The following is a 12,774-nucleotide window of genomic DNA, read 5'->3' as shown; positions in this document are numbered from 1 at the left end:
CACTACGCGTTCTGTGCTATTTTTACGTCCGGTCTATTAACCCTAAAAAGACTGGGGGGGGGGGGCCTAAAAGGCCCCCCCCCCCCCCTCGACATTTCGCGCGATTACTCTGCAACACGCAATGCTCTTGCCGCGATGCTCTATGACTTTTTTCTTTCGAGTTTCCCGCACATTTTGACACCAAATTTGTGACGCCCGGGGGTACGGTTTTGAAGTTGCATAACTTTTTGTACATGCACGCGAGGCCGAAAATGGCTCAAAAATGTGATTTTGTGTACAAAGTCAATGCAAATTGAGTTTTTTCACATGGTTCATATAAATATGCTTATTTTTAATCTCAATGGCTAAAATTAATTTGTTTTAGGAGTATAATGCTTCAAAAAGTGCCTGCCACAAATTTTGTTTAAAAAAAACCCAAAAACAAAAGGTTGAAAAAACAAAGAAATACATAAGAAATTCATAAAACAATAAAATAAATAAGAAATTAATTATGATACCGAATTTTTTTTCAAGTGCATTTGCTAAGAATGCCACAAAGAATAATTAGACCAAAAATGAGCACTTTTGGAGCTTTATTTACTGATTTAGATCAAAAAGTCTGATTTCTCGCATAAATTAGCGTAATTAATCAAAATAAAATAAAAGAAGACTATTTTTGGAAAATTTGAATATACGATCTTGTAGATTACATCGCACACTACCATTGTGCAAATTTCCGCGGCGATCGCGCAATCCGCGGCCGAGATCTTAAGGGGGGGCCCTTTAGGCCCCCCCCCCCCCCCCCCCCCCAGTCTTTTGAGCTACCAAAATAGCCCAGTCTTTTTAGGGTTAAAGACGTAGAGAGCTACTTGATGCACCGGTCATGTTGAGGCGTCATTTTATTTTTTGTAGGTTGCGTCTTGGCGTCATCTAAAACTTCTTTTCAACACGACGCAGGGAGAGAGGAGAACGTCCAACGCACTCGTCGTCTCAAACGTCCGCGCCGCAAATCTAAAGCTCCCTATTGTCATATTGAGGTTAAACATTGACGCAATAAACAACATGAATAAAGTGATAATAACAACTCAGTACTTCACCATAGCAGTAGCAGAATTTATTTTACAACCATTTTTTCCCACTTTTTTAAAATGCAGACACATTACAAACAGAGAGAGAAGGGAGAAATGGCAGAATGTGCCCTGCGTCATCTGTACCAATTCGGCACAGCTGTTTTCCCAAGGGTCCAGTTCTTACATAACATGCGTAAAGTAGTGTAACCTGTTGGCATTTTTCTACAATTATAAGATTTATTATGCATCAGGAATGCAAATCATTCACAAACAAACACAACTTATTGCAACCGTGAGCAAACATAAGCGACAAGCTGCAATTCCCCCGAAATGAATGCATGAAAGGAGTATATTACACAGATATACAATATCAAAGATGCGCCATGTCCTTACAACAACAAAATGCCACAAATCCAAGCTATGTAAATCATAAATCATTTGCAAATTACCTACAGTCAGATTTTATTCAAAGGTTTTTAGTCATAATGTTGTACTGATGTTTACATTGAGGAAGAATATTCATTGTGTGCAGTTCTGTTCTAAAATTTTCGAAAGATGTAATGATAAGTTTTGTAATCTATTCGTTTCTCGAAAATGTAATGAAAATCCATCTTCTATCAAGGGATAAACAAAGCTCAAATTTCTCGAACATAATTCTCCGTCTCAAAATTGACAATCCATTTAACGCCTGAGCGTTCTTAAATTCGCTGTCAGATTTGATAGGGATGTCACCCGATGAATGAAATTGATTTTAGCTTGAGGGAACTACTGGACAAGGAAAACACCTTAAACCTCGACTAAACGTAATCTACGTGGTACATTTTCAGCACATTCTTCACTCACAATACAATAATGCCAATTACGATCTAAAGATTGATTTCGAGAGAACTAGATTCACCAGGATTACAACTTCATTAGGCGATTAGCTCCTAATGAGATCAAAATTCATGAAGATATTACGTTCTTTCCACATCTTTTTTAGCATGGTATTAGATTCCCATCAGTACAAAGGTGTGTCAGTTCATCTACAGTCAATTTGGAAACTAAATTGCATTTCGTCCTTGATAGGTCTGTATGTGACGTAGAACTTTCGGGAAAAATGTGTAGATAAGAAACAAGTCACTTGGCTTCATGATATTAACCGAAGATTGTCCTAATTTAAATGGTATGAGTTTTTAAATTGCCATTTGAGTCTTGTCAAAATGCATTTTAGTCTGTTGATTTCATGCATTTTCGCACGAGCCACTGTAGTTCTTGCTGTCGTTTAAAATTCACCTCATTTCTATTTCGTTTTATAAACATAAAAATGAATCAAGTACCACAAAAAAAAAAAGACCACCACCACAATAACAACAACATACAACATATGGTGAATGTCCTCACGGGTGGATTCTGATGACTCGGGTCGACAAAAAAAAAAAATCACTGGAGAAGGCTGAAATAAACTTAGAAGAAGGTCTCTTAGAAATGAGAGTGTACAGAAATAATCTGCCTACCTATGATCTTCTCATCTTCCTCTCTTGAGTTTTCACTTACTCCTTCACTGAAAAAAGTCCGGTATTAAATATGAAATACCGAGCTGGTGTTAAATCTTCGGTGCGCATTTGTGGTGTTAGATCAACACCTCCGGGTGTCACTTCAAAATATAAAATTGTTTTATGTTTCTTAGTAGCTGTTTTTCTTCTTGATTTTGAACTTCAACAAGACGATCAAGAATTTTCCGATAAAGTACTTGATTTAAAAAAAAAAGGGTGTGAACACATTTACACCACAGTAACACTAGATAGTATGGTCTCCTATTGAAGCTGGGCGGGTGTTGTACCATTGACATTAACACCAGCAATATCAAATCAACACCATGCGGTGTCATTATTGAATTAACACCAGCGCAGTGTCAAAATATCACCAGCTGCATTGTCAAATTAACACCATGAAGTGCCAGTTGAACACTTTTCAACACCGTCACAACATACTTTCTACACCTGTGGGTGTGGTCCTCTATTGACGCTTGATCGGTGTTAGATTTAACACCCGTGGTGTTAAATCTAACACCGTTGTTCTTGCAGTGTTCACATCTATAGATGCCATTTTGTTGCTGCCTAAAAAGTGTATATAATAATGGACATGAATAATTTGGGATTATTGCTTTTTTTTCTATGTAAGATGACCAAGTGTCATTAAAAGAAAGGAAGGCATTTATATATTAAGATTAACGAGATGAAAAGTAATTTTAAGCAAACTAATAATTACGTGATATTTCGCCCTCCGTTGCTTTGCTTCATTCCTGGTGGGGTGGTGTAAATATTGTTGAACTTATAGTGTCTTAACTGACCGGACGCATTCTGTTTGAGTCAAGAAATTTTAGCATTGTCATTTCTCTCACTTACTATGAATTATTTCTAGTCTTCAGGGCTGCCTGTAATCATTCCCATGTTCTGCCTACCACACAAAGTATTAGTGTCTGCCGTGCGTAGTTTTCGGATTTGAGTGCGACAACACTCCTCAGCACAGTGCATAATGTGACCACTTTTTGTGTAATAGCAGCACGTTCTACCACCATCCACTCGTGCCTTCTGTATCGTATCGTACTCAAATGAATCAAATTTAAATTATGAAATACAGGACATGTATAGTCTAAGATAGGATAGGATAGGATAGTAATCGAGCTTCTTTCCTTGAAATTTATTAATAGAATGACTTACAGGGGTCACACCACTAAATATACAACTCCAGATCGTCTTCAGAAGCCTTCAAGCGAGCTTCACTGTATTCGGGTTCAACACGTACCATGCTGCAGCGCAAGCTTAAGCCACAACATTTACCAGAAACTGTCGACATCCATGATAAGATCATGCTTTTGGGAAGGATGATAACCGCCTGCCCAAACTTCCCACCTTTTTTTACTGCTTCTCAGTATAGATATACCTGTTGCATCTTAAAGGGGAAAAAACACAAAGAATGTGCGTGCGTTACAAACATGATGCATCTTCGTCAACAGGTTCAGTTGACATGTTACACGGATTAGACTTTGTTGATTAAAAGGGAACACAATACCACAGTATAACTGAACAAAAATCACATTTGATGCAACTTTTAACCAGTCAGAGTATAGCTTGATGATTCTGATAAAATTCGACATAACTTTTTTATTCTACTAAGTTGAGTCTCGGCAATTTCTGTCTAAAGTTCTTGGATAAATGAATTGTCTTTTAATAAGTTCGTCAGTGCGTTCACAACGCATTGACAACTGTTTTAGTTAATCCTTAAAGGGACTGCGAGCGAAAAGTGGGACGCGAAGGCATTCAAAATAAGCTTTGATGCAACGGATAATGTTTATCAGGTTTTCACGTCAATCTCACACATCTTAATGACTGATTGGACTCGTATATATTAGGTTTCGGACCTGTGGAGACCCTGGATGAAGAATGTTTCATCAGCTAAAGTTTCTGCATTTATTTGCTCCTCTTTTTTTATCGTCAACAATTTGAGTGTTTGACTTTATATTCCAAAGCATGATAAAAGAAATCCTCTCTCTTGAAGAGAATGCTTCCGAACTATTCTTACTGATGTGCGTTTAGTGTTGCGTCAAAATTGATTGCTTCACACTGTACGTCTGCGGGATATCCGATAGGTCTTATCCTTGGGCCCGGGACACAAGATGATGTGTGATAAGAAGACTCGCCGTTCGCCGGCGCGAATTTTAGGGGTCCTGAGAGTAATTAAATCAAGCGCAGGCATGGCAGGAGAGGCGCCGTTCAGACTCTTATCTTTCGTTTGACCTCGGACATGTGTACCACTTCTTCCTGACCATTAGTTGCACAGAGCATGCTTAACAAAGAATGGACAAAAATTATGTGACAGGGCACCAAACAAAATGAAAATAATAAACTTGAAGTTTGGTATCTGTATGATTGCATAATGTTCATCTTGTTAATATGTCTGATGTCAGTTTAATCGTTTTACGATACTTGTAGAATTAATGAATTCATGAAAAACAAACAAATCTGCACTCATGTGCAGGAAAGAGTCTGAGTCTAAGACGTTACACACTTAATAGATGTGTTAGACTTCTGGTTTGATTGACTTTTGCACCGTAGCTGTCAAATTGAGACTGAGATCGTCGATGGTTTAGATACATGTACATGTATTGCCTTCAGATGACATGAATACTGCCCTCTTGTGGCTGATTGCTGCTGCTAGACTTGTCTCCGGAATACGATTGATTAAAAATAACATGAATGTTGTGTTTTGTAACCGTAAGAGAGAATACATAATCATATTATTGTTCATTTTCAATACTAACATTCTAATCACCTTCATCTATGGCAGGCAGCATCAAACTGGTTGCTAAGATGATCGGAAGAAGAAGACATTGTGAAAACGAAAATATATATATATTAATGATTTGTAATTCGTACACGGAGGTTTGTACGTAAGTTGATGATTGTATTCGTGCTTTGTTTAGAGAATAACTCCTGTTGTTATCAAAAGGGCTAGAACCCGGGTTTAATGGTTATCTTCTAGCCTGAAAAAAAAAACTAATATTGTGGAGATGTTACGAATCTCAAGCATGCCTGGTTGACTCAAGACTTAACATTCATCAAATCACGTCCTTGTGACGGCTTATGCAGATTGAACAGCGCAGCAATCACCTTAATGATGTGTGCTGAAGTTTGAATGCGACTTGAAATGTCAAGCAAATTCTGAGGTAGAATAATAACTGACGACCGATGGCAATTTGCCATTCGAGTGGTGGGGAGAGGAAATGAGACAGATAGCATACAAATTGTGATTTGCGAGTTATTATGTGACTGGCATATTTCTCGCGATGTAATCATTATGAAGCCAAACACCACACTGCGAGTGCATATAGATTGATAGGGAACAGCAGCATAATAAAAAAAAACGAGAAAAAATCATGAGGTTTTACCTTTCTTGTCGCACTAAGCAGTCGTAATTCAGCGTAAAGTTGTGTGCCACTTATTGCAAGTGGACTTGGACTTGTACCGAGAGTGCTGTCTCTCCACTCCCAAGGAAGTATTCTACTTAATATAACCAAACCAACGCAAACAGAAAAACTGACCAGAAATGAATATTATTTATTAGTGGAAAATTGAGCAAAAAAAAAAAAAATGGGATTCCATCGGGATTCGAACTCGAGACCTCCGGATTGCTAGCCCGGTGCTCTAACGACTGAGTTATAGAAAGCCCTAGATCCCTCGCATTTATCCCCAAGTTGAATCATACTTCGGGTTTATGCCAGGTTCGAGTGTGTACGTGTGTGTCACACACAAACACACTGCTATAGCTTCTGACCATTCGAGCATTGAGAATTTAGGGTTTCTGGGACGAACACTGAACTGGGGCTTTCTATAGCTCAGTCGGTAGAGCACCGGGCTAGCTCCGGAGGTGTCGGGTTCGAATCCCGATGGAATCCCATTTTCTTTGCTCAATAACCAAACCAAAGTACATATTCTACTTGCTCATCCGCGTATATAGGTATTGTGAACGCTGTGGATAGCATGGTTATTCGCAGACACTCATTTCACAAAGGGGCTTGAACCAAGCAAGCTCTTTTTGACAGCACTGTTGGTAAACCACTCGGTCAGGCGTGGATGACTGCTATGTTACGACCTGAACTGCTACAAAGCAAACCTGAAAAGCTGTCATAAAAGATTAATGACAGACGATAAGTATTCAATTCAATTCAATTCAGCTCAATTTTTATTTTCCACTCATGGGGTGGAACACCCTCATCAGCCAAAGGCTGGTTTTCATTGGGGTCTAGAGGGGTCTAGAGCTGGATGAAGCTATGCACCCTATCGTATACAGTCATAATCATGCCTCACGATGTAATCATAGCTCGATGCAATTACATGTGTACCTGCACCGTGATTGGCATATACGTCAGAAAACTATATATCTGATGGCATGCAGCACGGCGTACATCAGATAGAATCACAATGGATAACATTCCATGAAATATTAATTTTCAGGGAACTGTAAAGCAATCAAAACTCCGATCTGCACCTAATGTTCTTAGATTTAAATCAGATGAAGAACCACTTCCTTACCATTATCTTAAGTGGGTCAGGTGTAGCTCATACTGTTATTATCTTAAACTAGTCGCTATCAAACGTTTTCATGATTTGTCTTCTCTCATTAACTCATTCACGTCTAAATGACAGGTGGAAATTACGATTGAGTAGTTTGACCCAAATTAAACGTAATTATGCCAGGACCCAGTTCGTTTGTTTACGAATTAAGGCAGATGAATCTTCTAACCCGTTGGGTATGCTGTGGAATATAAAATCATCGTTGAGGGCGAAGGGATCTTTAAGATGAAGTTTATCACTTAACGAGCTCGAAGGGTCGACAGTCAGAATTCATCGCTTCCGCCAACAGAGCTGTGCGGAGGACAGACTATCCCTCATCGCTTCGTGAAACGCACGTAATTTGCCCACATCAGACCGGCTTCACTCGCTATTTTTTTTTCAAGAATTTAAATTGGATCGATGAATTTCGCACTGCCACCTTTTGGAACAGATCCCAGCTTGATGAGTGATGATGTTTACTTAATTCACCAGGTCGCGAGATCATCAATCAAACTTTTAGCATAATCTTACGGCGCGAAAACGGACTACTTACCCCGAAAAGCTCCAGATCAGAACACTTTATAATTCGAACACGTCATGCATTAACTCAAAAGTTTGTGACAATTATACAATATCAGCGCCTTTGCTGTTGGGCTGGGGATGTGTGTGTGTGTGGGGGGGGGGGAGAAGAGAGAAAACAGAAAGGATGTTGAATGCTACTGGCACCTTTCAGCTGACATCTTAGAGTGAGACTATAGATTTGATTATGTTTTGAAATTGATAAATGTATGAAAATGTAAGAAATGCCATTTTCCAGCAGTCGCATAGTTTGATAAAATGATGTGGCAGATCCTTTTCGTTTGAAAAATTACCTTAATCTCATTATCCATGCTACTAGATCTACATCTAACTTAGATCTAATCTTCAACAAGGCAAGATGACATGGGCCTAATTCTAATAGAATTTCAGATACAGCCGTTTTCAATTTCGCGGCAGCTATTTTCGCAAGTAGGTAAAGCGATGAAATTTGCTCGGTCACCATCGCGACGTGAACGTGCTAATGACCGGTCGTTAAACGATGTTATGACCGGTAATAAGCATAAATAATTACGTCCTATGCAAAAGAAGAACGCGGTCACGCTCTCAACAAACATACTTATAAACAAGTGAATGAATCAATGTATGTATATATATATATATATATATATATATATATAACTGAAACCAAGCTCATGCTGTTATTGTTCTCTCAGTATCAATACTTGAGAAAGAGCGAATCGCTCGAAAATTTGTTTGCCGAAATAAAACTGTTGGTGAATACAGCATGAACTTGGTTTCAGTTTTGTTTTTCATGATATTATCACGCCAACACGTGGACAACTAAAGCACGCCGCACACTATACCGACCGGTCATTACGACCTTAAGACTGGAAAACTGCTCCACTTGACATATTTCGAGGGCTCAAAATGTTCCCTATATACACACCGAACTGATGCGAGTCCAATTCATCGGTTCAACGGAAACAGGAAATTTACATTGATCAAATTAGTTGTGGCCATTTCTAGGATTCATTGTGGGCTGCAGTAACAAAAAAAAAGGAGTAAACACACACACACACACACACACACACACACACACCATCACACACAATCACACAACATCACACACACACACACACATACACACACACACACACACACACGCACACACACACAGACACACACAGACACACACACACAAATAAACACAAGCAAAATACATTTGGTTTCTCTCTTTTCCTCCCCTATCTCTCTTCTCTAGCTCTTCATCTTTCCCCTCCCCCCCCCCCTCTCTCTCTCTTTCAAAAGTTCAGTTGTTAGTGAACCCGAACCATTGTGATATCAGGCCAGTGACAGTGTTCAAAAACTCTGTTGAGTCAAGGCGAGGAAGTACACGCACTCTTTGCATAGCCTTAGATTTGTCCACCAGCCTTTGAGCAAAGATTCCTGATCTCTAGTTGCGAGAACTTTCTACCTGAATAACTCGTCAACTGAGGCAGAGAGGGAGGAGGTAAGGAGTGGGGCGCAAGCAGCGAGAGTGAATAGCACTTTGTTTCACACACATACACACATACACACACATACACACACACGCACACGTACACACGCACCTACATACACGACCACACAATACACAAAACATACATTATTGTGTATGTATTATTATGTATACAACATACATGCGTAAATAGGTTTATAGACTGATGTTACATGTAAAACAGTGTGTGTGTGTGTCTGTGTGTGTGTCTGTGTGCGCGCGCGTGTGTGTTTGTCAGTACAGGCAGAGATAGAGACCTTTACGCAGTTCTGTATGGATATACATTTATCATAATATCAGCCTATTGATATTTCCCTTTGTCAACCATGTCAAATCGTGACTATAAATACAGTCCTCCTATTAAAGTTGTTGTTCAGGTCATTCCTGTATCGATTCTTCGTCTTCTGCGTTGCATTTTTCGTGAAATTCCTTAAAGATTACGTCAAAGCTGTAATATATATATTTATATATATATATATATATATATATATATATATATATATATATATATATATATATTATATATATATATATATAAAAACAAAGAAATCCACAGAATACTCCATTGGTGTGGTGTGCAAGGCCGTATTCATTGCCCATCCATTAAGTAAAAGTCAGTGACACTATAGTGTAGCGAATCGAGACATTTATAATCATCGGAACAAAGACTAGGACTTTCATGTGAAGAAAAAAAAAAGAAAAAAAACATAACAAACTTTCACTGTTGTGGGACTTTGCCGAGGTGTGAGCACAAATCGCTTATTTAACTTGCCTGTCCCGCTTAAAGGCGTGCACTATCCCCCAAACCTCCTCTTACTGTGTACACTGCACGTATGTGCTCACTTCACCTGATTTTACGGAGCCCTGGGTGGCCATCGAGGAGCGAACTCTGGCGTGCTTGGTGTGTGACTCACTGAAGATCGAGACTGTCATTAGAAATGACTTCTGCCAGCGAAAATGTTCTTCATTATAAAATCTGGATTAGAAATTTGGGGTGAGTCGTAAAGGACATCAGATCTCACCTAAAGACGAATTTTTGTTATGATGAAGTAATATAAAAATTGAGAAATAAATTCACTCATAATAAGCATTCTCAAGCATTTTTTTTTTTTTTTTTGGTGTATGTGTGTGTGTATTCTTGGTTGACAGAATCAATAAACCTAGAGTCTTGAAGTAAAATTGTGTTTCACTTATAATTTCTTTACCAACTCACAAAGAGCTTTCAAAAACCAACAAAGCAAAACAAACGACATTCTCTTCCAGGTGTAAATTCAGTGAAACAAAACATCGTTGATATTCAACAAACTCCTGGTCGCCAAGACCGCCATGTGCATGAGTGCACACATGAATTTCAAATAAATCGTCAGAATTCAGAGAGCGGACGGAAGGTGGTGGACGGAAATGATTTTAAGAATGAAGAAATCGCCTCAGAAAATGTTCCATAGGATTTTGTCTTCTTTTTAACTCTTTCACATGAAACTCGGCGGACAAAATTTGTGCTTGAAAGTATCTATTTCGACAGGAAAACCTTAGAAATAATAACAGATATGAATGGTCTAACATTATTCATGTTATGTCTTTTGATAATAATCCATTGATTTCTGTTTGAAACAATAGATACTATAGTAAGGACAATGATATATATGTATGTATTTCATTGTGTTTATCAGAACCAAGAAGTGAGTTTTCTTGTTTTTTTCCAGCTTTCGTGAACCCGAAGCCGATATGCATGCTTGAAAAAAGAAGAAGAAAGAAAGGTAGACAAATAGTGACGAATGTCGTATAAAATGGGTCTACAAAGACTTAAAATAATACATGACCCCTCGGAGAGTGCTAGAGAGAACATTGACATTTTGAATGCTTGGTTGATAGAGGGGCTGGCCAGGGATCATCAAGAAAGCAGACGACGTAGGCCTACTATGATGCGTTACCATGGTGACCACAGGGTTCTGCAGGGAGCTTCATGTCAGCTTCAATACGTTATTTTGATATAGGAGCCAGGAGCGCCAAATTGAGAGCCGGCTCGATTTATGACCATTTCAGATGGACGGATGGGTATTACTGGAATTCAGTGCTGGAGATGTATACATCTTTTTTTTTTAACGACCTGTTATAATCACATTTTCATCCCAGAGAATCTTAACATTAGATTAAGGACTTTATTCAATTGAATTATGATGCATTTCCTTACAGCCTTCGTGTTTTTAAAAGTGTTTTATTCTTCGCGTTCATTCAAGATAATTATAACTGGAGAAATTCAGTCCGTTGATGTCCTTTGTTTGGATTCGCGTTTTAAGTGGACACTGCTTAATAAAAGTAACAGCGGTATTTTCACCCGTCACAACGAACTAAACACCATTTTGAGCCTCAAATCTCACATGATTTTTTTCTGTCTATTTAGAAAGATATTGATTCTATTCATCAGCAAACTTGGTACTCTTACGGAGAGTGACGAGAGAACTATAATGTTGATGTGTTACCATGGCAACCCCTCGCTCCGTCGCTTCCATTTCCTCGACTGTACTACCTATAATGTAATACCTCTAATGCTGCGAGGCGGAATCACTGGCATTTTGTCATTTTCGCTTTTAATGTTACACTAACTCATTTTCTCCCATATATGCGTCATTTGTGCCACGAAAGGGGGGGGGGGGGGAGGAGGCGGGGCAGCGTAGGTAATATGGTTTCTGGAAATTCTGAATGTAAGATATCAGGAATGGGCGATTACTCCTTCTGGCGTTTTAAGCGGCGTCGTCAACCTGTTGTTAGCTGTGATTGATTGTTAATGACACATGGGCGATGACGGATGGGTAACTGGGAATGTGTGAGTGCCGGTGCTGCAGGAACATATTGCATTCATTAGCAAACGTGAGGATGATAGCGGAGAAGTTTACTAAGTACTCCGAGGTGAAAAACTAAGCCGCAAAGAAACAGGATTTAAAGCAGCTATCACTGTGTCCGTTTGCTAGTTCTTGAAATAAACATAACATATCTAAGTTTTGACAGAAGGGAATGGTATCAAATTAAGCATGGTGGGACTTTGGAATTTCTTGCTTTGACTTTATTTTCAATGGTATTTATTTATTACCATTCAAATGATACAAAGGCAATATTACAAGCTGGTCTACTGCAATAACAAAGTAACATACACACATTTACGCACATCCCCCACACCCACACGCATCCGTCAGCTCACCATCATAAAACTTCAGATAGGTGTCTACAGATCGGAATTGACATAGAGCGGATATGTGCAGAAGATCTGCTCTTATTCTGACTTAAGGACACATTTTTCCTCTCTTTCTGTATCACTGCATGTCACACACACACACACATACGTACACACACATACACATTTCATCTATATGATACGTCTTCTTCACTAAAACTTGATTTTTCTTGAATTCTCTGAAGCTTTCCATCGCATAGGAGGTTGGGACGGTAGAAATGTCACATTCTGTTATTAGAGTGAAGTATCCCTTTAAAGAAGCATCTCACTTGTCTGCCTCAGTTGTTCCTCTCATCCATCCCTTCCCTTTGGACATGTTGGAGA

This window comes from Diadema antillarum, unplaced genomic scaffold (assembly GCF_040938485.1).
Source record: "Diadema antillarum isolate AM-2024a unplaced genomic scaffold, OU_Dant_1.0 scf00000104, whole genome shotgun sequence".
NCBI lineage: Eukaryota > Metazoa > Echinodermata > Echinoidea > Diadematoida > Diadematidae > Diadema > Diadema antillarum.
This window is presented reverse-complemented; position numbering follows the sequence as displayed.